We start from the raw sequence: 26,840 nt of genomic DNA, 5'->3' as shown, positions 1-26,840 counted from the left end.
CACTGAAGATCCGTTCTCTTCCGCTGCACCTTTTCTGAGGGTTAGACATGAGTTTATGCTGGTGCTGCTACGGTCTCTGGGGAAGAAGGCTAAAAAGTGGTCAATGCATGCCCAACTAAGGTAGGTGCAGTTATAGTGATGATAAAGGAGGTAGACCAGGCCTTAAGGTGTTTTAAAGTAAGTAATACTCTTCACAAGGTGGGGAGGGGAACGGATTTGAGTCTGAGCTCTGCCCATGCTCCACAATAGCTGTGGGCAAAACAGTTCTTTTGTGGCTCTGGGGGTCCCAAGTCAGGACGCTGTTTAAATGCAGGCCTATGTTCTGTGGTCTTTCTTTGACTCCATAGTGGAGTTGCTATTCCCCAACCATTCTGCAGGCAAACAATGGAAAGGCAACTGCAGGATGTGAAGGAAGGTGGAGGTCAGTAGGGTAGCATAGGAAGCAGGTGCTTAGTGCAGCGGTCCCAGAGGCAATGCAGTGGTGGGCGACCTAAATGAAAGGGGCTGCAAAGAAACTTCACCCCCCTACCCCCCTTAGCCTCTTTCCCACCTCTCTCCTCCAGTGCACTTTAAATTGTGGCTGCATGAAGATGGCACCCAGGAGTCTTTTGATATAGATGTCTTGTTCTGAGCCTGCTGGGCTCATCAAGGTACAGCTATGTGAATCCCTCCTTGGAAGAGGAGGAAAGAATTTGCCATAAAGTCAGTAGCTACAGAAGTCAACTGCTATATTTCTTTGGGTTTCACTTTAAATATTTGTGTTTGGTTTATTTTATAACGATAAATTTACTACTATTTGCATGCTGTCCAAGACTTTATCATGTTTGCATTAATGTAGGTAACTTTTTTTATAGCAGAAAAGTAGGGTTGGAAGGGACCTCATAAGGTCATCTAGTTCAGGCCTATCCTTGTGGTAGGGTCACCCCTAACTAAACCATCCCAGCCAATGTTGTACTCTTTCACCCTTTAAAAAAAAAAACAAAAAAAACAGGCTGCTCCAATGTTGTACATCTGATCCTTCTTCAGTGCTGTACAGTACATCTCCTGCCAGCTCCTGGCTGATCTTAGCATTTCTGCTAATAATGCTGTGCAAGACCAAAGCTGGAATATCAGCCAACCAACCCACTGGCAGTTGCTTGCTTTCTTGGAGCAAATGCTCACTTAATTTGGCCCTTTTGATCTGCTGTTCCTAGAAGGAACATTGCAATGTATTGGCTTACCAGTTGCCACTGAAAAATGTGGATATTTATCATGCATAACTAATCACTTATCAAATACAGTGTATATATGCTCTTCTAATTAAAAGAAAAAATATGCAAATGAGATTTGGCAAAAAGGTACTTCCAGTTAAAGGTCTAATGTACTTTTGCCTCCTTGCTTGCTTCAGTAAGAACACTTTGCTTAAGCATGCTTGCCATTACAATTTCAGCAGTTCAAGGGGGTTAGTGAAGATATTTTTACTGAATAGCTTTTGATAAGTTCGTTAGGGTGATGAATCTGATTTGGCTTTAGCTTCCTCCTAACATGTCCGTACCTGCCAGGGTTATATACTGATGACATCAGATGCAAGAGGGAAGAGTAAGATTTTGATCTCTGCTATACAACTGCCAATCTAGTTTGTTCTGAGTAAAGGACTTGCTCTGGACTTTGCTCTTATTGGGTGTGTCTACACCTGTGCTTTAATGCATAGTAGATTATTTTATTATGCATTAAAACATCACTTAAAAACTGACACTGTGCTAATGCACAGTAAAAAAAAAAAAAAAAAAGTCTACTGCTCATTAAGCATCACTAAAGAAGCATGAAAGTGTGCTATGGTACATTAGTGCAGCCTAATGCACATTAATTTGGAGGTACTACATTTAATGGGTATTAGAAAAGGTGCCCCCTGAGTTGAGAATCTGGCCTCAGATCTTTGTAGCCCACTGCTTACTGAAGGACTGGAGTATTATTAGCTTTGAAGTAGCAAGAGACTGGAAAAATTAGTGAGGGGGGAATACTGTAGTGTAAGCAGACATCATTTTACAAATGCTCAAACAGATCTGAAGAGTGACTTTGCATTTTTTATTTTTTTTAAGTCCCCTCCCTTGATTAAATTTCACTTAATGTATTCAGGTTCTGGAGGAGATTCAAATAACCTAAGCTTTTTTTCTGCTCAAAAAATTTGTGATATGCATGTGTGTCTCAGAACTGTGGGCAGTGAGGTTTAAGTCCTGTTTAATTAAAATGCCTTACTCTGGCTTGAACTAGCAGTTCCTTGTGACAGTCCTCATTTCTTCTGTTGCAGATGACAGCTGAATACCAACCCCTATATCTTGTCCTTTTTAAGAAGTCTTCAAAAATAACTGAAATATATTGCTGCTATAGAAACAGAAATATAGCTTACAGGGCGCGCCACTTGAATTATTTCTACGCATCAGAAATAAGCACCATAGGATACAAATAACTTAAATTTTGCAGTCCAGCTTCTTTCTGAAAACTTCCCTTTTTGTGAAAACGTCCATGATTCATCTCTCCCTCCAGGTACTTTGGAGTTGGAGGGAGGGAGGAATAAAATACTTCAGCAGTACTTGAAATCTAAAAGGAATCCAGGAAGAAATAGTTGAGGTCTGAAACATAGTACATGTATTTGCATAGTCCCTACTGAGGGCTAATATACCTTTTGCTAAATTTTGAAGAGAGTGGGTTGCTTTCTCATTAAAGAGATCCTCATTTGATATGTGCATAATAAGCAAGACAATTCCCTGGGGTCTAGGCGGCTGGCTCTGAAGAAGCACTGCCCAGGGGGGTAGTTCTTAAAACATGACTCTGAAGCAGAAGCCAAGGGTTTTTGAGGTTATATTTTAACTTTATTTTAACTATAGTTAAATTAATTCCCCTCCCTAGGGCATTCTGTGCTACAAAGCCTGAGGATGTGAATAAAGACTGAATCTTCTCTCTGAGCTCAGGCGCTCTGCAGTCCTGCACTCTTGGAGCTCAGGAATTTGCAGGCTCTGCAAGCCGTGCTTCCGGAGACACCTGCTTTTGAAACAGTCTAGGACCTTGTTGGGCTGGGGAATGGAGGAAATGCAGGCAGTCCTCAACTTACAACGCTTCGCACTCTGTGTCAATTTGTTAAATTTCAGTTTCGACTTTTTAACGTCAGTTTCAACTGGATTGGGCGCCACACCAGTGAACAAATTCGCTGTGTCACCCACCTCCCCGGAGAACATCTGTCCAAACTTCCTTGGACATTTTCTGTGAGAAAGTCCAAGACTCCAGAAAAACCTGCAGCCACGAACCCTTCAAAAAGTCCAGAAAAGTCTCGCCTCCAAAGAAGTCCTTCCAAATCAATGTGATTGCTATTTACAATATAGCTACATTAATGTAGCCATACTACTCATCTATAATAGATAGAGTACAAAATTCTGGGTTGTTTTTGGTGAAAACAGGGTATCAGGCCTTGGCTCAGGAACCAATTCCACATTTAGAACACTGTTTCCTATGGAAAAATCAGTTCTGAATTGCAACGTTTCAACTTAAGATGCGGTTTTCAGGAGTTGATCGTCATAAGTCGGAGGACTGCCTGTAACTGCATGTAAGGGTGAGGTTACACATTAGACTTAGCCTTCAACAGATTTAGTATTGTCTAAGTAGTGTTAAAGTTGGAACAACCTGTGAGCAGTTGCATATTAAGAGTCTAATACTATTTCTTGCATGCATAGATCTGACTTGCTGCTAGAGGGCTGGTAAGCGGGGATATAGCTGTGAGCCAGATCACCTGGGCTCTATCCCTAGGCTGGGTTCTGGGGAGGAAGCTGGGAGTGATGCGTCCTGCGATGCTGGAGGACTGAAAATAGCTTTTGTTTTTTGTGGGGTTTTTTCTCCATGGAGCAGGCTGAAGTTACCTGAACATAAGCAAGCGAGTGTGGCCCAGAGTTAACCCTCACCCCAAGTGGTGTAACTTGGACACTTGGAGAGCACTTAGCATGAGTTAATGTGTTTTGATGTGCAGATCCTTACATTTTAAGTGCTGTTAGCATGGTCTAAGTTAACTCGGACCTTCACCCTAAACATACTTGGTCTTGCTTTGCGTTGTTGGCACCTAGAGTTCTTGCTTTTATCATGCTTATCACTGTATACCTATATGAAAGTCTTTGCTCCTAAACGCTTGCAATCCATTAATGATCTTGTAACGTACTAAAATGCAGAGTGGATTGACTTAAGCCAAAGTGACTTGAATCAACAAGCACAAGTGCATGACTAATTTGGTTTTGCATTCACACTTCCCTCCTTCCCCCTTCTCCCCGTTAAGAGGTTCATTTTCCTTGGTTGGTATAACCAACCAATGTTGATTTGTCAGTATATCAACTTCACACTACCACTGTAAGCTTTTATTCAGATTCTTAAGTTTTACATTCTTTCCACAGAAGTCATAGAGAAGTAGTGCTGGAAGGGACCTCCAAGGTCATCTAGTCTAACCCCCTGCCTGAGGCAGGATCATCCCTATCCAAATCTTCCCATAGAAATCCGGAATCTGAACTCTTCATAAAACTGTTGTCAACCCTGATGCAGCACAAGACACGATACCCTAACCTGGCACAGGTAAATTGGGAAAACCACAGCGGCCAAGTGTCCTGCTTCTCTGGAAGGTTGTTGGTGTATACCCTAGAGCGGGGGCTCCCAAAGTTTTGGTTTGTTTTCTAATGCCACGGCCTGACAAACTGTGGCCCGGCAGTCACAGCCGATCGTGGCCAGAAGACTGGTAAGGATACCCCCACCCCTGGCCGGGGGGGGGGAGGTGGGTCAAACCCTGTGCTGCTGTTGGCCCTGCGGAAGGAGCCGTGGCCTCTCCACCCAGCTCTGGGGGGCTGTGGTTTGCTGGTCCATGGACACTTCCAGTCTGGCAGCCAACCGAGCTGTGGACCAGAGGCCGACCTGCCGCAGCCCAGGGGTTGAGAACCCCTGCTCTAGAGATCCCAGATAGGATCACAACTCCCACCACAGAAGAAGGCAAATCTCCCCACAGTCTGTTCCAGTCTGACAATGGGGTAAAAATCCTTCTTGACCCCAAATGAGTTGATTTGATCTGACCCTGAGCAGAGGGGCAAGACCCTCTAGCCAGGAACCTCCAGCTTTGATCCCTGCAGGAGCACTGGCACACCCCAGTCCATCCCCAGCCTTGGTTTCAGCCAATACCCAGTACCTGAGGGGGGCTTAAATACCCTGACGTGTAGCAGAAATGCTGGGTGGGGGCAACCAGCAAAGCCCAGAAGCATGGGAAATACCCCTAGGAGAGCACAGGCATAGCTACACCCAGATCATCCCCTGGTCACAACTTCCCTGAGCAGCCTTTTCCACTGTCTCACTAGTCTTACAGTGAAGAAGGTTTTTTCCAGATATCCAATTTAAATGTACTTTGCTGCAACCTCAAGATATTGGCCTGCATCTTCCTCTTTGCAGCAAGAGAGAAAAGGTGCTCTCCCTCTTCTTTATGGAAACCCTTCAAATATTTGAAGACTGCTATCATGTCCCTTAAGTGCCTTTTCTGCAAGCTGAACAGGCCTAGATCCTTTGCCCTGACTTGCTTTCCAAGCCTTTTATCCTTGTTTCCTGCCTCTGGACCCTCTCCTGATTTCTCTGTCTTGGTTTTTTTCTTTTGGTTTTTTATGTGGAGTCCAGAACTGCAAAAACAACTCCAGATGAGGCCTAACCAGTGCTGAGTAAAGAGGCACTATCTCCTCCTATGTCTTGCACTTACTGCTTTTACTGATGAGTCCCAAGACTGCTTTTTCCTTTTTGAGCTGCGTTCCGCTGCAGACTTGTATTGTCTGTGATCTACCAGGACTCCCAGATCCTTCTGCATGGTGCTGCCGTCCAGCCAGGTGTCACCCATTTTGTAAACAGTTACTCAGATTCATAAGTTTTACATTCTTTTATTGTATCTGGAAATGGTTAGTCTGGCGTTTGGTATTTGCCAGATGACTTGTTTGTGACCTTTCAAGTTGGATGGCTATTGGGAGTTAATTAAATTGTGTGTGTGTGAGATGGATGCACTTCTTTCTTGAACCATGTTTTTAATTCTTTAAACAGTAGTTCTTTTAACTGTAGTTAACTAATTACAGTTAATTAACTGCAATTTCTGGTCCCTCTGGCTAGATTTGCAAAGGTATTTGGATAGCTAACTTGCCTACCTCCTTTGGAAAAATCATGAAACTATCTGTATCTCTGGTTGTCTGAATGGTGTGGAAAATCTGGTTCATGTCTTCCATGGTTTTTGGAATTAGTTGATCTCCTCTTCCCCCATGCTTTTTCATCAACTGGAAGAGCAGAACAAGCTTTCTTGGTAGTTTTACTCTCAGTTAGTTCATTCAAAATTGAAAAAATTCATCCAATGAAGAAACTTCCATTGCACCTTTTCACTTAACAGATTCCAGGAGTGATGGAGTGAAGTGGAAGCCAGTTTGCTGGGTGAGGGTGGGCAGAGGACTGCAAGTACCTACACTTGTTCCACTAGAAAAACTGAAATTATGGGTGTGTGATGCAGCACATGAAACTGATGCAAACAACTCGAACTGACCCCCAAATTAGATGGTTCCCCTGATTTTTTTTAATATAGAGGAAAAGAAAAAAAAAAGAGCAGCACTCTGTTTAGCATTTGATGCAGCCTTTTCCTTATTAGTTTTTAAATAAATTATAGTTAAAGATGAACCCCTTGCATCAAAAGAGCTTGTTATGTCTGTCTTTTAATCATCTGTATCTTCTGAAGGCTGACAGCCTTTGTAGCAACTCGCTTCAGAGGCCCGCTTTATTACAATCGCTCCACCAAATCACTTTTTGTTATTAGCTGCAGTTGCATGAGCACTGAAGTGAAAATCATCAAAATGTAAAATACTGTTGCTCTAACTAGCTCCTCACAAAACAGGTCTGTATCAAGGACACTTCATTGTTGGCTGCAGTAGATGGTGATAGAGCTGCAGACCCTCCTAAAATGGCAGAAAAGTTCATACTGGAGCAAAATTCTTCTCTGAAATCCTTTTTAAGCCCCTGTGGTTTCAGTAGGGTTGTAGAAGTATATCTGAGGGCAGACTATGACTAGTGCTTAACCTGTTTCTCTGCTTCCTTTAAACCTCACGGTGCACGAAAGGAAGTCTGGAGAGCTCCCTTTGAAATTTGCATTTGGTTGTGGAGTCTGTGGGGAAAACTGTCCGTTGCCTTTCCTCTTCCACAACACGCGTGGTAGTTGTAGCAGCGTCTTCCTGTAAGCGCGGGTGCTTCTACATGCCTGCTTGCACAAACAGACCACACTGTCTATGCCTGGGGTTGGCAACCTGTGGCCCCTGGGTTGGATCCAACCTACAGAGCCACTTGGTCCAGCCTGTCGATGGGGAGCTTTGGCTGTGGGCACCTTCCCCTGTGCTGCTGTGGGGAGAGGCAGTGGTAGCAGCTGGGCCTCGGCGTCTGCTCACTTTCCCTGACCCGAACTGTCCCTGACCTGCAGCCTGAACTGCTTCCAACCACTGGTCTCTGAAAAATTAGTCTGGCAATCTTTGCAGCCACTAAACTTCCCTGACTGCCCATTGAGTTTCCTTAGCGGTATCTTTTCAGCATCCCCACTTAGGGCCTGGACAGCTAATCCGATGGCCTGTATCGCCACGTCGCTTGCACCTTTAACAATACAAAGCAGGGTGTTTTTTATGTGGTTTTAGTAATAGTCATGCAAAGTGTGTGTGTGCGTGCTTTTATCTTTCTGTAGCAAATGTAGGTTGTCTAGTCCAGAATGAGTGAGACGGAAAAGTGATTTAGGATTTGAAAAGCTCCCGTATAACCAAAATTCGGTGGCAGCTGTTGGGTTCCTCCCCTGTTCACCTTGCCTTGGCTATGCGTTGTCACGTCTCACGAGCAAATCAGGTGCAGGCTTTCAAAGTTTGGTGTTGAGTTCTTTAAGCCACTTGCAAATGTTATATTTCTGCCTGCTTTCAACAAAGGCTGGGAGGAGAGGAGGTGCATTCACCTCCATCCCCGGTGGGGTTAAAGACCATGCTGCATTGGGACATTTTTGGTAATTGAGTAGAAAATAAAACTAGAGCTGGTCCAAAAATTCTAGTTAAATATCCCCCCCCCCCCCGCCCCTCTTTCTTGGATTTGAACATCTGCTAAATTTTCAAAACCTTTGTGGAGATGGTTTCAGATTTTTTTTTTTGAAGAACTTCTGATGGAGCTGTGGTGTGTTTTGGTTGGAAACTGACCCAGTTTCCTGCCAGTGTATCCACCCAACTCCTCAGGAGCCTCCTGACCTGGGAGCTGTAAAGCTGGAGAGGTGAAGCTTTTAGGCTGAATTGAGAGCTTCAGAGCTTGCCATGTGGCACACCCAGGTCATTCCCCAGCTGTTTGCTAGCGGGGGTTTGCACTGGGCTAAATGGAGTTCTGACCTTGTATGGCAGGTCCTAAGTGCCAAATGTGTAGAGATTAAATGGGGATAATGCAAAGAAGAATTTGTGTATTAGGACCGCTCACTTATTCCCTATGTTTTAGCTTGATGGATTAATGAGTGTTATTGGTGACTAAGCATACAGATATAACTCTGCCCAAAGAAATGGTAGCTCATACAATAATGAATGAGATGTCTGAATATAATGAAACCTCTTCTTTGGAATGCAATTTAGATAAGTGTTTGTGTTGCCTCCAAGGAAGCTTGCAGGACAGAAGCACAAAACCATTCTTGTCCCTGAGATGAGACAATGAAATGAACTCCATCTGACAGTTACTTCATAAAACAGAAACTGCTGAGAAGAATATGGAAACTTCTGCACTCATGGTCAATAAAAGGGGAGTGTGTGGAAATAGGGTTGTGTATTTGTTTTTTGGTTTGTGTGGTTTGTTTTTTTTTGTTTGTTTTTTTTTAACAAATTGCATGCCTTAAATCTGTCTTTTATTCACAGCAGGGTGACCTGGATTCTGTTTTCTAATATGACTGTATTCTGTAGGCTTTGCCCTGTGCTAAAGCTCATAAATCCAACTGCAGTGTAATGATTTGGTCATCAGTGAGCAAATCACAGGCTGGAGGGAGCTTGTGCTTTTATAATTACCTTGCACTTTTATTTCTGTGTACACAATTCTTTTATCTCAATTGGAGATTTAATACCAGTACTCCTACTAGCACTGGTCTGAATGCTAGCAGATTATTGCATGCCTTTTTCTGTCTTCTGTTACTGCCTCAGTTGGTCTGAACTGATCTTGCATCCATCCATCCATCATCCACAGGACCTGAAGCAATGGGCAGGGTCCGGATTACTATACAAATGTATTGGGTCTAGGTGCTCTAAAAAGGCGGCTTTTTTTTTTAGTGGTCAGAGGATGCTGAAACAAATGCTTCTCTTGGTGGGTCTTAAGGCCAGCCTGGTGGCTTTGTGTGCAGAGAAGGATTGAAGTTTAAAGGAAGTGCCTGAAGGGTCAGTACAATAACAAAAAATGGGGATTAAGAGTGCTAGGTTCTCCATTGAAAGGTCTCCCATGCTCCATCAGTATTTAGATGCTGGGTACATACATTTAGATGTTTGGGGGGGGGTAGATCCTGTTAAAAATGACCCCCTCCCCTTTATCTAACTTGGTTCAGCCAGGTGCAGGCTTTATACTTGGATCCCTAGTTAGGTCTATCTAAGTGTGAACTGTACAGAAGTTCAGGAAGGTTAGACTGGTCTAAAAATGGCCAACCTTATTTAAGTTAGACTATTTCTGGGGTGGAGTTAAATCAGCTTTGCTGGACCTAATGTAAGTTAACTGAGCTTCTGTACACTTCTATACTCTATACATACTTCTAGAGGTTCTAGTACAGCTCTGGGGCTGGAAAGCCCAACCACTGGCCCCAGCCCCAAGCTATGCTTTTTCCTTCCTGTCCCCTGACACTAGGGGTTTGTGGGGGGGTGTTTTTGTTTTTAAAGCCCCCAGTCCTTTGCCTCTGCCCCAGATAGACAACCCCCTCCAAGGACCAGCCAGCATTCCTTGCCCCGCCTTCCCTTCCTGTAAGCCATTCTTGGGGCCAGTTTTACTGGAGTTTGCTGGTGCCAGGAGCCAAGGAAGCAAGCAGGGGTGGGATGGGGGGAGGGCTCCTTGCCCTGAGGGGTTGGGGGAGAACCCTCTCTTCCTTCCCTCCTCCCCTGCAGACCTCCTGAGCCCCCTGATCCTACCAAATTATCCCAGATCTTATGAGACCCCCTCCCAATCCCTTCTGAGTCCCCTGTGGAGTATGAAAAATGACTTTTAGGAGAGGCCCAGTGCAGAAGAGCTTTTGCTCCAAGTGCTTGGCTGGTTCAGGACCAGAGAGCTGAGGAGTGAGTTCAAGACAAGCCTAAAGTGTTTGCTCCTCTGTTATAATACTTTGTGGAACGACCTGGATCTTAGGGAGGTGGGAAGCTTCTTGGAGGGGAAGAGACTGGTATGCATTAGCGCGATGGCTGGCTCCACTGTAAGGGCAGGTATGGAAGAAGGAATGAAGTGTGAGCAGGTGAAGGGAAAGTTGTGGGGATTTTTCATTTTGGTGGGGAGCAGGTTATAGACTGAAATGATGGCAGAGGCAGACAGGGCTTCTGTGTGCTTTTTCTAAGTGAGAAACTTCAGCTTCATGAAGAGAAGCTGTAGAAGTGAGAACAGCAATGACCTAAATTGAACCGCATGTGCTTGTAGTCACTACTGACACTTGGAGTTGTGTTCAGAAGGGTTACACCTTCAGTTTTAAATCTGCCTTTTGTAGTCAGTCTAATGCAACACAAAACGTGAGACTTTTTGGGCCTCAACACACTATCTCACTGTGATGACATCACTTCAATCTGTAGCTTTTATGGAAATGTGAGAAGAAAATATATAGTGTAGTTGTGCTGCAGTACAGAGCTATGGTTATCTGGAAAGACCATTGCAGCAATTGGCCGGAGATGATTTTTAATGCGAAAGGAAGACTTTGCCCCTCTGGAGTGGAATCGACACCTGCGACATCGGGGCAGAACCGGGAGCTGTTCAGTCTCTTTCATTTGCTCTTTAACCCCTGTAGCAAATCAGTGTGTTCTGGGGATTAGGGGAGCAACAATGGCAGGCGATGGGAATTTGGGATCGGAAGACAGAGACAGCTCTGAAAATAATTCTCGGTTTGCTGTTGTTGCAGGGCTGTGCCCAGAGCTTTGTATATTAAGAATATGAACTCACTGTTTTCATCTGCTCTCTGGAGCCTGATTCAGTGGCGGGGGTTTTGTGTTTTAAACAGTGAAGTCCAATCTACTACTTGAGCCTCCACAAGAGTGCGTATTGCTACTTTAGGCTTGCTGCTACTACTTCTGTTTCTGTGGAATAGTCCGTTCAGATGAGGTTTCAACATTAGGGACTAGAGTGGTTTCACTATGAATACATCTCCCGTTTCAAGAGACTGGAGCAGGTAAGGAAGTGGCCTCTGAGGAGATGCTGCCCTATGTCTAGGAAGTGAGGCTTGTTACAAAACACTTGGCAGGCTTTGGAAATGCTGTGGGGTATAAAGCTTTGTCTTTACTGCAGAAAATGTTATTCCACAGTGAATGGAACTGTGCATAGTGAGCCATCCTATGATAAAACGCAAGATAAGCTTTTAGCCTAATTAAGAACCTCCCACCCACGGCTGTATGTAGTTCTGACTCTGCCTAGCTACCTCCATAGTAAGAACAGCAGATTTCATAGACATTCGGGCTGGAAGGGACCTCAGAAGATCGAGTCCAGCCCCCCGTCCAAAGGGCAGGAAGTCACCTGGGGTCACAGGATCCCAGCAAGATAAGCATCCAATTTGCTCTTGAAGGTGTTCAATGTAGGTGCTTGAACCACCTCTGACGGCAGGCTGTTCCAGACCTTGGGGGCTCGGACAGTAAAGAAATTCTTCCTTATGTCCAGCCTGAAATGGTCTTGTAGTAGTTTTATGATCATTTTGACCTCGTCATCCCTTGGGGTGCTCTGGTGAACAAATGTTCCCCCAGATACTGGCGGTCACCCCTGATAAACTTTTATAGGTGGCCATCAGATCACCCCTGAGCCTGCGCTTTTCCAGGCTAAAGAGTCCCGTGGCTCTCAGCCTGTCATCGTAAGATCTGTTTTCCTGACCTCTGATCATGCGCGTGGCTCTCCTCTGCACTCTCTCAAGCTTCTCCACATCCTTTTTGAATTGTGGAGCCCAAAACTGGACGCAGTACTCCAGCTGCGGCCTCACCAAGGCCGAGTACAAGGGGAGAATGATGTCCCGGGATTTGCTGGAGAAGCATCCAGAGATGCAAGCTAGCATTTTGGTTGCTTTAGTAGCCGCAGCATCGCATTGCAGGTTCATGTTCATCTTGCGGTCAACCATGACCCCCAAGTCTTTCTTCCGTAGTGCTAGCCAGCAGAGCACTGCCAAGCCTATAAGGATGTTGCAGGTCTTTCTTCCCAAGGTGGAGAAAACAAGCTAGCGTATTTCAACTGGATAACCACCATGAGGGAATTCTGTCTTGGGTAGGCTTTTCTTTTTGCAGCCCTTTTGGCAATAAAGATGTAGCTTAAGGCAGCTTTCTTGCTGTAGATGAATAAAACACTTGGGTCTGTTATGGCCGAGTGGGATATCATGTCCTCTCTCTTTTCTTGACTAGAGGGTCTGCAGCTGAGTAACTTCGGTTTTTATGTTCCATCACAAAATGGCTAACTCTAGTCAAACTTTTTTTTTTGACGCTGACCCACTACTCTGGGCATACATCCTACTAGCTAATAAGTTGATGAGGGCAGATACTCATGCATTCCTCTCCTGTGGTATCCCAGGGGGTAGTTGGTTCAATAATACTGCTTCTTCCAAGTAAGGCTGTGAAGGCATCTTGTAGTGTCTATGGAGAAATTAATTAAACGTGTTTTTTCTGGAGTCACTTGGATTCAGGTCCTGCTACCTGTACTCCTGCCCCCCCATTCTTTAGACTGCTTAAGTATTCCTCTAATACTTTTATTTGCTTTTTGACTAGTATATCATAGTCTTAGCTTTTCTTAATTTCAGTTTAGAACTTGATTATCCCTTTTTGTGCTGTGCCTGAAGTTCAAACCAATATATTTTAAGGTCCTTGCAGTCAATATAGCATATGTTGCTGTGATACCATTTGGACATGTATATGGGTAGGTTACTTGAATAGGGACTTAAGTTTGAATAGGTAGGTGCTGCGGAACGGAGGCGTTCTTTGATTCAGTAGACTGAGAGTAACGGATTGGCAGGATGTCCAGGCTGTAGTGCACCTGGCCAGACCTGCCTTTTGAGTTAAATGGATACTGCCCAGTTTTTTATGGCCCTTGAGAATCTGGGAATATTTTTTTGGGCTGACCTGGTGTATGGTCTTCTGTCTGCTAAAGTTCATTCTACAGTGTGGAGGAGACGTGTGTCCTGAGCTGCTAATTGCATGGTATTGAGATGCTAGTAAAAACTTGCAGGTACCATCCGAGTGAGTGTGACCTAGCGGTGGCTGAAGTGATGCATGGCACTCAGTCTATACAGTGTGTTGAGCTCCTTAGTTATGGCAGTAGGCAGGAATGCGCAAAGTATTTGGTGTTTGTGTGGCTGAGGGTCTGCCTTAAATCTTCAGGACTGTGGGGGCTGTCCTCTAAGATGTACAGTACTCTGTGTATGCTAGGTAAAGTCCATTTTAAAAAAAAACACAGATGTGTGTGACTTCATTCCTTTTTTTTTATATTGCATCTCCTTTCTCTCTTCCCTTCAATTTGGTATGATTTGTCCATTTTTCTTAAAAGGTAAGTTGCCAGATAATCTGACAACAACGTAGTAAATTCTGGTTTGTTTTTTTTTCAGTACATCTCAATGAACTTGCATGGTGCTGACCTGTTCCTAACTACTGGCTATCTTAAATAGACCAATCCTATTTTTCATCTTTTTTATGAAGGCCAAGAGACTTAACTTGTAGAAGTGCCCTGATTAAATGACTCTTCCCTGTCTCTTTCTTAAATCTTTCTGTTGCAGAAAATTGCCTTGTGTTACAATAGGACATCAAGTGACTGTAAATAAGATTTAAAAGTAACCCAGATGAAGAGAAAAATGAGTCCCGTGGGTTGGTGGGCACAATATCATGTAGGCGATAAGGAAAACATTTTCTAATGTCAGGGCAAAAGTCAGTCCTGCCTTGGGGGTGGCAGTGCATTTTAGTGGAGTGGCCCGGGGACTGGAGCTGCAGCTTTTATATTGCCTCCAGCCTGTCTGGGCGGGTGGCCACTGCTGAGCCCCATGCCCCTTAGCCCTGGGGAGCAGAGGCAAGCGTGGTCAACCCCAGAGAGCCCCCAGACCAGGCTGGGTTTTGGGAAGCTATGAGCTCCAGCTCCACAGCTGCAGCAGTGCCCTTCTGCAGGGGAAGGTGCTGCTCTGGGATGGGGTGGCTGTAAATGGATTTAGGCTGTGAATGTGGGTCTCTGTTGCTGCCCGTGTGGACAGAAAAGCCAGCTGTGAGTAGACTTTGCTGCCAGCTGCAGAGTGATGCCAACTTGCAGCTGGCATGCCTTGGCCAGCCTAGCCACCTTTGCAATGCTCCTTTCCCTCCCTCCGCACTGGAGTAAGTGGGTGCAGCAAACTGCAGACCAGCTCTGGTTCATGGGGACCACTGCCCCAAGGGGAGCTGGGGAAGTTCAGCTGTCCTGCCAGGCCTGGGAGTGCTGGGCCCCCTGACACAGCCACTGCCAAGCCTCAGCCCCATGGAAATGGTCCTTGAAGTCGGCTCCAGTTTCATGCAAGTTGCTCTGGTTTTTGCCTCCATCAGCACATAGCCTCCCTCTGCTAGCCCAGGGGAGGTAGGCACTTGCCCTCCCAGCCTTGGGCTTAGATGTGCAGAAAATCGGGGAAGTGGGGCTGGAAGGGACCTACCCCTCTGCTCACCAGGCCTCTAGTAACAAGTCACCTGTGCAGGTGGGGGACGTTTGGAGAAGGTTTCAAGACTACAGGTGAGACTGCTCCAAACTCCAAGCTAGCACTGAACCAATCAACATTTGTGCAGCTCACAGCTTAAGGTGTGATAAGGCCCTTTTATTTCATATGCAAGATTTAAATAGTGTTTAGCTCATCCAGCATAGCATCAGTTCACTCACTGGAAGGTATATGTATTATGCATGAATCACCTGCTGCATTTAATCAAAATAACATACTGCATCCTAGGAGCCTTTCCTGGTGAGCAGCTCTTGTTTTAAATTTATTGCAAGCTTTTTTCCTTTAAAGACATCCTTTAAAAATCATGGCCCATGATGATACAAGTGTCCTGGTCTTTTTGTAAAGATGGGGACTTTCATTCAAACGGCACAGAATATTTTCTTTTTTTAACTACTGCCACACTTGAAAGCTTGATTTGTTTTGTTTGCAGTCTCAGCCCTGATCTCTCTCTCTCTCCCTCTTTCCTTCCAGCCCTATGGATGAGACTAGTCAGGTCACAGATTTCAGAAAGTTTTAATAATGAGTCTTGCATAATGTTTACAAATTTTATATAGATTTATAGCCCTCCTCCCACTCCAAGTTGTCCTAGTCCCTGGACAGGACGGATCAAGGATGGAACGTCCCCGCTTGAAGGCTGCAGCGAAATGTCCGTTGACTTCAGCAGGGCCAGGATTTTACCCAAGGTCCCTCCCCTGGAGAGCTTGTAGTCTGCCTTGTAGATATCCCATTGCATGACTCGAAGTAAGGATGAGCTGAACTGAAGAATGACCAACGGGATTGCAGTTGCATGCGTACTCCCAGTTGGGCATATCACTATCTGGTTGTGCAGATATGTCTTCTTCCTGGTAGATGCTTGGTGATGACTAATGAGGTCATACACATTGTAATCTCCCATCTATCTACAGGGTCCCAGAACCATTTTTGAGGATCTGAGTCTTGGCCTTTTTTTCCAATTTTTTTTGGCTGTCTCCTGCGTGTAATCCTTCCAGGAAAGGACTAATCTGTGCCCTCTCTGGGATAAAGGGAGGGAAGGGCAGAGAAGTCTGCATCCTCGGAGCTCAGCATACTCTTTTGCAAAACCTCTCTGCCCCCCTGAAAGGATGTTTTATGCCTGAAAGCTTGCCCTATGTGTCTCTCTCTAGATGCAGATGGTTGGTCCAAAAACAGATGCCACAAAAAACCTTCAAACACTACCAAACCCTTGCTGCTTCCATATTTCCTGGACCATCATAATTTTATAACACTTTAAACGTGCATTCAAGCTGGCAGATGCCCTCCCATTTTCCATGGCACCCATGCTTTGGAGTGACATCCTCTGTAGCAAGCAAGGGGTACTCCTGTGATTCATTGTTTGACCAATCTCATTTCCTTCTATGACCAGGTGACCTATCACCTGGACAAGGGAGAAGAGATTGATGTCATATATCTTGACTTCAAAAAAGCCTTTGATCTGGTATCCCACGATCACCTCTTGGCCAAACTGGCCAGTTGTGGCCTTGGCTCCACCACGATCCGCTGGCTGGGAAACTGGCTCCGTGGTCGGACCCAGAGGGTTGTAATCGATGGCAGTCACTCATCGTGGTGCCCTGTGACCAGTGGGGTCCCCCAAGGCTCTGTCCTGGGACCCATCCTGTTCAACATCTTCATTAATGATGTGGACATTGGAGTCAGGAGTGGACTGGCCAAGTTCGCCGATGACACCAAACTTTGGGGCAAAGCATCCATGCCAGAAGATAGGCGGGTGATCCAGGCTGACCTGGACATGCTCAGCAAATGGGCGGACGAGAACCTCATGGTGTTTAACACCGAAAAATGCAAGGTTCTCCACCTTGGGAGGAAAAACCTGCAGCATCCTTATAGGCTCGGCAGTGCTACATTGGATAGCACTACAGAAGAAAGAGACTTGGGGGTCATCATTGACCACAAGATGAACATGAGCCTGCAATGCGATGCTGCGGCTAGTAAAGCGACCAAAACGCTGGCTTGCATCCATAGATGCTTCTCGAGCAAATCCCAGGACGTCATTCTCCCCTTTGTACTCGGCCTTGGTGAGGCCGCAGCTGGAGTACTGCGTCCAGTTTTGGGCTCCACAATTCAAAAAGGTTGTGGAGAAGCTTGAGAGAGTGCAGAGGAGAGCCACGCGCATGATCAGAGGTCAGGAAAACAGATCTTACGATGACAGGCTGAGAGCCACGGGACTCTTTAGCCTGGAAAAGCGCAGGCTCAGGGGTGATCTGATGGCCACCTATAAGTTTATCGGGGGTGACCACCAGGATCTGGGGGAACGTTTGTTCACCAGAGCGCCCCAAGGGATGACTAGGTCGAATGGTCACAAACTCCTGCAAGACCGTTTCAGGCTGGACATAAGGAAGAATTTCTTTACTGTCCGAGCCCCCAAGGGCTGGAACAGTCTGCCAGCAGAGGTGGTTCAAGCATCTACATTGAACACCTTCAAGAGTAAATTGGATGCTTATCTTGCTGGGATCCTATGACCCCAGGTGACTTCCTGCCCTTTGGGCAGGGGGCTGGACTCGATCTCCCGAGGTCCCTTCCAGCCCTAATGTCTATGAAATCTATGAAATCTCTGACTTGTGCTTCCATAGTTGTGCTCCAGACACTCCCTGGGAATGATGCCAGTCTGCAAAACAGTCAGCGGGGCTCTGTTAATTGATTTGAGGAGAAATTGGATTGGGCCTTTTTGTGTTGGGCACGCTTCTTTAGCTCATTGCCTGAATTGAAACTGGCCCCCTTTCTCGTTAGCAGTTGTCAGACTATAACTTGATTGTATAGAAGATACCGAATGATCAAAACAGGTAAATAAACATTTAGATGTTGGCTAGCATCTTGTCTCACTCTCTTCTTAGGGCTGCATGCTAATTCCTCATACTACTCAAGTACCATTACTATTTATGTGGCCTTTCCTCCTCGGACAGCCACTTCTTTCCTTGGGTGTGTCATTAGCCAGCCTTAGTCCACTTTCAGGACTAGGTTTAGAGTCGGTATAAATATACTGCACCATCATGGCTAGGGGAAAGCATGGAGGCAGGGTCAGGGCGAGGTTTTCATGGTAGCTTTTGGCTGCATTATCAAAGCCTTGCATACCTCTACCTCTGACTCATTGGTCATATTTTCTACTTTGCCTTTGATTTATTGTATGATCTCGGGTGTTGTCCAACCCTCCCCACTAGTTTGCTCATCTACAACATAAATGATTTAGTACTTGTATTGCAGTTGCCTCTAAAAGTGCCAGACAAAACTAGATGGATACTCTTTGCCTTTATTGTCCAAATATAAGAATAGGCAACTGGTGGATACCCTGGGCCTACAGGAAGGGGTGAGGTAATAACTGGGTGATGAAAGAATGCCTGTACAAACAACTTAAGCCTTTCCCCATACCTCGTCAGGAGCGTTTTAATTACAGTTTATAACATGTTGAGATTTTCCTCCCCCTGATAATACAGGTGCCTTTGTGTTTATGGTTTGTGTCCAGAAGACTGTGTGTGGGGAGGTGCGGTGGGTACCAGGAAATACAGGCATCCTCCTCTGTCTTGATATACTATGAATAGGTGCAGAGTCCAGCTTGGTAAAGGAGAGACGCATTTCTTGGCTTTGAAGGTTTGTTTTTTGTTCTTACTTTTTTTAGATTTTTGGTGACTGAACTGGTTCCAGGATGGGGAGTGAGCAAGCCTATGCTAGCACCTGAGCATTTGGCTCTCTAACTTCTATAAATTAATAAACTGCCAGCGAGGGGTAGGGTAGTGCTATTACTCTTATTTTAGAGATGAGAGAAGCATAGAAAAGACTGAATTTCAGGCCTTCAGAGGTACTTTTGGCTCCTAAATCCTATGTAATCATTGGAAGGTAGGTGCAAAAATTATTTCTGGAAGAGCTGGGCCTAATACGGGGGGGGGGGGTGTTTGGGGAAAAAAACTGTAATGAAGTAGAGAGCTTGAACCCAGGCTTCCCATACCCTAGCTACTGGACTGGCCTCCCTTTCTGCCTGATTGCTGTTTGCTTCTGTGTTGTGTAAGAATAACTTCCAAAGTGGGTGAGGCAAATGAGTAAATGGTATTTAAAATCTCTTCCGCCGCCTCCCCACCTCACCCTTTAAGAACAATACTCAAGACCAGCAGCTAACATCCTTGATTGCTATTGGAGACCTCTCTGCCGTCTTTCACTGCTTTCCTTCCTCGTACCTGGATTGTAAACTTTACAGGCACCTGTCTGCCTGGTTGGGTGTAAAATGTCTCACGGGCTGTGGCTGCTAGATAACTGAAATGAGGTATACTCAACCCCAGCTAGTTCCTCTACCCTGGTGCTTACCAAGTTTTATTTTAAATAAAAGTCCTTTATGTGCCGTGGGCCCATTGGTGCCACTGTTCATGGAAGGTGGCTAAGCTGGAGGGGCAGTCCAGCCGAGTTCAGATGCACACGATTGCTCATAACTTGTTCTGCTGCTTTCTCTCTTCTTTATTGATGCCCCAATTCCCTAACCACCGGGGGGGCACCTGCCCTGGGTGGCTGTCTGTACAGTAATGACTTCAAGGGTCTGTTCTTTCCTTTCTTGCTCGTCATCTCCTGCAGCAATTTTGATTTTCCATAAATGCAGTCTGCTTTTTTTTTTTCCCCTATCCACTGCTTGTATTTACCTCAAAAGCATGATTTCCGTGTTCCTCTGATGCAGCTTATTTCCGTTCTGCTGTATGTAGGACATTGAAATTCTATTTATTTGGCTAGGAATGGAAGCTTAAGAATAAAAAAATTAAGCAATTAAAATCTAGCCAAACCCAACTAGTGAGAATCCCAGCTATGCTGGAGGTTTGAAGCCTTAGGTTGAATTTCAGGGCAGCCAGGCACTGCTTTCAGCCTGTTTCTTTCATCTAGTTTGAATCATTTTGCCCATTATGGAAAAGATGAAGGGAATAACCTATTCCTTTCTGTGCACAGTGGTGGAATTTTAATGCTTACATTTGAGCAGATTCTGACCTGTGCTGCCTCTGAAAAGGGGGACAGATAAAGCCCGCATTCTGTGCATGTGTCTTCCTCGCAGGAGGAAGCTGCAGATGGGATTAATAGGCAAAAACTCAAAAATAGGGTGCCTAAAATGTATTCATCCAAATTCTTTTTATTTAGGTTAATACAGGCCTAATTGTAGCTGTACTTGGACTTCACTGGAACCTGTGCACTCAGCCTGTGTAGGAAAATTTGGGTCTGAGGAGTCTGGCTACCTAGACTTGCAGAATTTATCAAACTTTGTCTATATATTGTCTATCTAGGCCAGATTTTCCTGTTCATGGCCTGGAAGAAGTCAACATTGCTATAGCAGATGGATGCAAAGCCATGTTTCTTGTCACCTCCACATGGGTGGAAAGGCACCCCTTCCCCAGGGATAATTTAGAAGGGAATTTGAGAATTTTTTGTAGGGTTTTTTCGTATTTTTTGCCAATTCTCCCTTCTGTTTGACATCCCTCTCTCTCATCCCCGCCACCCAAATGTGCCCTAACAAGCCTCATTGTTGTAGTCCTCAGCCCTGAAGGAGGAGGGATGAACATAATCGCATTCTTGAAGTTGTCTGTCATTTTTAAGCTCCATCTTGCTGCTTGCCAAGCACCTTACACTTATAGAAGTCCCTGAGACACTTGATACTGATACTTCCATTAGAAGAATATTTCTTTAGCCTCCCCAGTGGCAGCTTGCAGTTGTGACATTCAGAAATACTGGTGTTGAATGGGGTCCTGGCATAAGAGTTGTCTAAAAAAACAAAAGCCCTTCCCTTTCATTTTTCAAAGCAGTTTGTGCAACAAGCCTTACTCTTAACTGCAGGGTATTAGGGTTTTGCTATCCACGCTGAGCTCTGGGTTAGAGAGCCTGAAGTTAATTTGGGTGAATCTGCACGACATGCTTTGAGACTTGGGTTTGGGAGTCTTTTGTCCTTGCAGGTTTGATATGGAACAAGGCACTTAACTACTCTGCCTCAGTTTCCCCGTCTGTGAGCGGGCAGTGCTGCCCTTCTGCATCTCATGGGGTTTCTGTGATGACTAAGGAACTCCTAAACTGCACTGTACTGTCGTAGCCCTGAGAAGCAGGGGCGCATTGCTGATCTGCCCTTGCAGTCTCTTGCTTTGTGACAACCTTTTTCAGCAACAATAAGCTCACTGTCCAAATTGGTTAATGTCCAAGAGAGGTTCATGATGAGGTTTTTGAAGAGCCTTTGATTTAAATAGAATTGGTGTGGCTAAGGCCCCTGTGCTATATGTGAAAATCTTGGGCAAGGGAAGAGTGAAAAACAAATGTTGTTAGCTCTGACCGTGCTGCAGAACTTATACCTGTCAGAACTACCATCCTAAAGTTTGTGGAACTTGTGTGCTTTGAATAGGTCTTTCTTCATGCGTCTCGGGATTGGACTAGACCTATACAGCAGGCTTTTGTTCTTCCCCAAGAGCTAACTTCTCCCCTCGGTTTCAGAGGGAATTGGATGCCTAAATCATAGCAGCGTTGTGATGAGCAGAACACAGAAGCTAGTCAACCCCACCCCCCTAAAACCCTGAGTCAGTTCAGTCTTTGCAGGTTAGTCTAAGCTGCATAGACTGAACCAATAAGCAAGTGAACGGACTTTCACTTTTCATTCCTGAAATGCAGCCACATGCCTGCAGTGGCTCAGGATAGGCCGGGGGGCCCTAGAGCATGCCTCCCTGCTCAGCTGGGGCAGACACAGCTTGGCTCAAGGCTAGCCCACCCACCCTGCAAAGGAGGTTTGTAGGGAGGTGCAACGCATCCTGGGATGCTGGGGGACACAGTTAACTTGAACCTGTAGGGGGATCTGGGACAGAAGATCAATAGAGTGATTTAACATAAATTGGTTATGTCTGATACTGTGTCCATCCAGATTTACCTTAAACTGGTTTCAGCCATTTTGAAAGTGGTTTATGTGCACTGAACTGCTGTTGTGTTACAGACTTGAATCGGTTTCTGATCACTTGTATCCGTTTATGTAATGTCTGTCCCTAATTCGAGTATACTTGAGAACTACTCCAGGGGAGCTTGTCTTTTTGAACTAAAATATGGAAGGCTTGCATATCAGGCTGGTCTGTTTTTAGAAGTAGATGTGCTCTGTTTTTTGCCTAGTTGGGAAGGGGAGTCTTCTGGCTTCTTATGGGCCCATTTTAGAACCTGGTGCAGGATTGTGCCCCTCGGTCAGTAGAGGGTTGGAGCAGCCCACACCTTGTAGTAATGGGCTCTCACTAAAGCAGTTTGTCGTGATGAAAACAGCTGGATTGGAGGAGAGTATCTTTCTCCTTCAGTTGTATGGTTTCTGAGCCATTTGATTAGCCTGGCATTTTGCTTGTGAATGATGCTGCAGTGATTCATGGATCTCAGCAATGGGCCAGGGACAGCTTTGGCTTTGCTCTTCCCACCTTGCAAAATGTCATATTGCTGCCTCCTGTCTCTGACAAATGATGAGGTCAATGCAAGAACCTACCTTTGCATTGGAAGTAGTTTCCTCTTAAAGGCTTTCCTTCATCCCAGGCTTAATTTGTCAGGTCCATTTTGAGCGGTCTCATTAGTACAACTGGAAACATTTTTCATTCCTTAAAGATCATGGAATAAGAGACTTCTTGCAGGTGGTGGCTTTTGCAGTTTACCGAGTTGGGCAGTGGAAGGACTTGGAATTGGGTCACTGTTTCAGTGCCCTGAGTCCCTTGCTTTGACCACTAATTCTATCCTGCTTCTGGGAGATCTTTCCTGACTGAAGCTTTAGTTGAAGCTGGCACCTTTCCCGGAAAGGTGCCGCATTTTTTTTAATCGACATTCCTAACAAAAACAATTATTGGAAAAAATTCTTGACGAGCTCTAGGGACTGGCTTATCTCTGGACAATGCTGCCAAGTGCTTTAGCTGTCTTGCCAAGTCATGACTACTACTGGCTAATCCTGCAGTTAATTTATGATGTGGCCTTTTGCAGAAAGGCCATTTTTGTTGTCTTCAGCCCTGTGTAAGAAGTCCAAAAATCTTGTTATTCAACTCCTCCATATTGGCTGCACTTTCTGCCCACCCTACCTGTCTCAGTGACTAAAACCAAACCTAACCTAATGAGCCAGCATTAAGCCCTTGAATACTGTAACTGCCTTTCCTGTGTTTGAGCACAACCCAGCACTTGGCCATAATCCTGATTTTAGGGCACTATGTTGCAAGTATTTACTAGTTTTTAGGGGCTGTCTCAAGTTGGGCACAAAAGCCCTACAAGGCCTAAAACAGTCCCTATGTTTATACGGCATATGTTGAAGAGTCAGGCAGACCCGATACCTCGGATACACCACTGGAGAGACTGTTACTGGAGTACTGTGTTTACTCCTGGTGGTGTTCACACAACAGGATATTTAAATACTGGAGTATTTTGAAGAACAGCCCTAAGATGGCCCGACACTGGAAAACTTATCTAAAGGCGAGGATGTCTAAAACTTGTCTCTTACTGAATCAAGGGTTACATGGTGTAACCGAGCTTGTACTCCGGGGTGGCTAGCGTGCCCCCTGGGGTCTTGAGACCTTTTATGTTGCTCTAGCCCTGGGGTGCCCTCCCTTTCCTTACTTGCCAGCCATGCCTTGGATGTAACTATTTAGTCGGAAGGGAGGCGGCCTAATAGGTCCCAGGGCAAGCTCCGGTTCTTCTAGGTGCCAGCTGGTTCTTCCAGGCACCAGTTATGCTTTAAGGAATAGTTGCATGGTTTTGGTGGGCTTTTGGCCTCCATATGACACCAGGTCACCTGACACCTTTATTGTTGCTGGGCCTCAGCTGTCCTGTCTTTGGCCCCTTTTTTCCCCTCTCACTGGTTCCCATAGCCTAGGCCCACTGTGCTGGACCTGGTTTCTGGGTCCCAGCCCTTCCCAGGCACTGAGCCTATTTTGGCTCTTGCTGGACCCCTGGTCTCGGTCTCCACCTTTGCTCTGTGCCCTCAGGCCCCAAACTCAGCCTTGAGTTTAACCCCTGGCAGGGCTCCAGGTGATCCCATGTCCCTCAGGTGTAATGGGACCTCCAAACCCTCCGCTAACCACTAGGAAAAATGCCAACTGGAACATCAGCCCAGTGGCTCAAACTTAATTTTCCAGGACATTGGCTGTCTACAATTCCCCATCTGTACTGAGTCTCATCCTCTGCCAGCCCTCCACTCCTTTCTGGCCTCTATACGGGATAACCCAAGAGAGACCCTGGTTTCCTCTGCCGCGGGGTTCCTTCTCCCTTGGCCTCCAGGGTCAGATGCCTCTTCCCTGGCTCAGGGCCCGTTCATTGCCCTGGCTCCACTCGCTGCTGGTCTCCTACCTCCTGGAGCTGCTGCAGGTGCTTCCTGATTCGGTTTGCTAGCTCAGCCTTACGGTGGCTCACCACTACTGGGCCCCGCGGCGGTCCTGTGCAAGCCTCCAGTCCCTGACACTGCCGCCTCTGCTGGTTCTGTGCTGAGTTCTTACTTGGGTCCCTTCTGCAATCAAGTCTGTCCCCCTTGATTCCCTCTTATTAGTAGTGAGGCATAGGGCCCATGATGCATAGTGACTTGATTGTGATCTCTGAGTATCCATATCAGGAGGACACGTCAAAGAGTAGATGGCTCTCTAATCTGGCAGCCAGCAGGATAAATCAGATCTGGAGGTTGGACGTTGGAGCTTGCTCATTTCAGGCTGGGAATAAGATTGCAAATAAATGACCTCACTCTTCAAACACCAGGATCTTGTTGTGCAGGGTGGGGGAGGACATGGAATCCTAACTGCTGACGAGGATCCTCCTTTGCCTGAAAACTCCTTCAAAACTCTTTCTTGAAGCTGCAGTCATTGGGCTAATGGTGAACTTACCAAACATAGAGCTTTTCAGGGTGTTCTTAGAGATGGAGCAGGACTGGGACCTTCTGTACATGGCACAGGGTCCTAGTCCTGCAGAGCAGTCCTGAGAAACTGCTAATGTGAAATAGCAACCAAGAATAACTGGAACATTTGGTCTTGGGCAGCTGCTTTCAGTTGATGATATTCTTGCCTGTAATACCCGTCTTGAGGTAGAGTTCAGAACCCTAGGCCAAATCATGGCCCTTTGGTGCTGGGTGCTGAACACACATGAATGCATAATGCTCCCTGTCTTGTTTTAAAATCAACAATACAGAGTTCCTGACATGACCGTGTAGCTATCGCATGCTGCTCTCATCTCTGTTTCAGCTGAGTTTATAATGTAGACACGATACAGGAATGCAATAAACTTTGACAGTATTGGTTTCTTTTCTAGTGATGCTTTTCAATTTAGTTTCCTTTTTTAAAGAGCTGATAGTATGCACAGGATATATTGGTATATTGCATTAGATTCTGTCCTGTAAAACTTGCCAGAAAAGTGTTAATGACAACACGCATGATTTTTGTACAATAGGAAAAGTGAGTGATTCTGATTTTGAAGGATGTATTTGGTAGCTGAGTTGGTCTGAGACAAAAAGAAATGCAAAACTCTAGAACTTTTGCCTTTTTAGATCAACTAAGAAATCACAAAAAACCCCCATTTTTCTGTGAGCTTTTGGGCTCTCATACCCTTCATCAGGTTCAGGTATAAAACCCTGAGTCTGAAGGGTATGTGAGTCTGAAAGCTTGCAGAAAGAGTGTTTTTGCATTTCTTAGTTGGCCTAATTAATAAAAGGCATCTCTGAACCAAGAGTTCTAGAGTTTTGTATTTCGCATTTTGAAAGTGCTCGTCTCTTAAGAGGAGGTGACCAATTTTTTTATGAACTAGCCTCATATTGTTCTCTTGATTAATCCTTTAAACTTCTCACCCTACTCCTGTGCAGGGGTCCTTGCCTGGGCAGGACCTTGACAGTGCCCTCTTCCCCCCTGCTATACCTGTGGTAAGTTGGTGCTTTTTGAGTCTGTGGGCGTTGTGCCTGGTAACTGTGCAAGTGGAGTCTTTGAAGGCTTTGAGAATAGGTTAGATGGACACGCTCTGGGATGGGTTTAGACAGGGATGATCCTGCCTCAAGCAGGGGGTTGGACTAGATGACCTCCCAAAGTGCTGTTCAGTTCTACTTTTCTATGATTTTAACACAGCAGCATGACTTGAAGTGAATGGTTAATGTGACACGTCACTGATACCGGACAGGTAGGCAGGGGGACTTTCAGCATGTCCTCTACTCTTTCTGGGCCTTAAGCTTTCTCCTGTCTGTAAAGCCCAGGTAATGGTATTAGTGACTTAAAGACCTGATTCTTACTCATTCATCTCTGTGACTTGATCCTTGGGATCCAATTGCTCCCACTGAAGTATTTGTCAAAGGCTTAGTGTCTTTGGGCGTGCGTAGACCCTAAATTGAAGCGGTGGGTTTTAAAAACAGTTTCAATTTTGGGCTGATTTTAAACCCCCATGTGAGTTACCTGCCTTTCCAGTGGGGAGGGGAGGGTGAGCTGCCAGTGGGCAGAGTGGTTCCTGGGTTGTGTGTGTGTCAGGGGGGTTGGTGCTTCCCTCCACGGCAGTGGTGTCCCCCCCCGTGGCACCTGCCTGCAGGCACCCAGCTCTGGTGGTCCTGGGGGGGCACCACAGCTGCAGAGGGAAGCACTGGGCCCCCATGAAGCTCAGGCAGGTAGGCTCCAGGTGGGGGGTGGGGGAGAGAGACCAGGCTCACTGCTTTTCTTGGGCAGAGCTGCTTCCCCGGGCTGCTGCCAGGCTGCCTGCAGGGCTTCCTGCAGAGCCGTGGAGCTGCATAGAGCCTGGTGCTCTGCCCCGCAGCTGTAGCAGCTTTAGTTTGCTGTGCCTCAGGCCACTTAAGGCATGTTATGCTGCCAAATTTCCTACAGCAGCTGGAATTAATGTGCTGCTGAGGCATGCAAACTTTGACACCATTAAAATGGTGCAAAAGCATTTAGCCCGTTTGAAGGTGTTGTGCACACATGCCCCTTGTTTTGTCTACACA

At 45.8% G+C, this 26,840-nt stretch overlaps 1 protein-coding gene across 2 annotated transcripts in view; it reads left to right on the top strand.

Annotated features, from left to right (window-relative positions):
* The window catches only part of MYO5B (myosin VB), a 403,624-nt gene that overhangs the window by 11,243 nt on the left and 365,541 nt on the right, over positions 1–26,840 (top strand). The window lies entirely within an intron of this gene.

The sequence above is a fragment of the Crocodylus siamensis genome, chromosome 3, assembly GCF_052110815.1.
Source record: "Crocodylus siamensis isolate JL-2025a chromosome 3, ASM5211081v1, whole genome shotgun sequence".
Classification (NCBI taxonomy): domain Eukaryota; kingdom Metazoa; phylum Chordata; order Crocodylia; family Crocodylidae; genus Crocodylus; species Crocodylus siamensis.
This window is presented reverse-complemented; position numbering and strand designations above follow the sequence as displayed.